Here is a 269-nt window from a genome sequence, read left to right on the forward strand (position 1 = left end):
GAAAAGCTTCTTATATACTTTTACCATTCACATTTGATATTATGAATTTATTATTTATTTGTATTTTGAAATTTTCCGTTCCTTTAAATTTGCCGCCCCCAAACCCTGCCGCCATGGACGGCCGCCCGGTCGGCCCACCCCTGGGGCCGGGCTTGAACCGGATCTTAAATTTTAATTAAATCGTCTTCAAGTTTATTAGGTTCTCAACTAATTGACAGTTCAAAATAAATTGAAGGATTGAAATCAAGTCAATTATTCAACAATTTACA

The sequence above is a fragment of the Nilaparvata lugens genome, chromosome 8, assembly GCF_014356525.2.
Source record: "Nilaparvata lugens isolate BPH chromosome 8, ASM1435652v1, whole genome shotgun sequence".
NCBI classification, from domain to species: domain Eukaryota; kingdom Metazoa; phylum Arthropoda; class Insecta; order Hemiptera; family Delphacidae; genus Nilaparvata; species Nilaparvata lugens.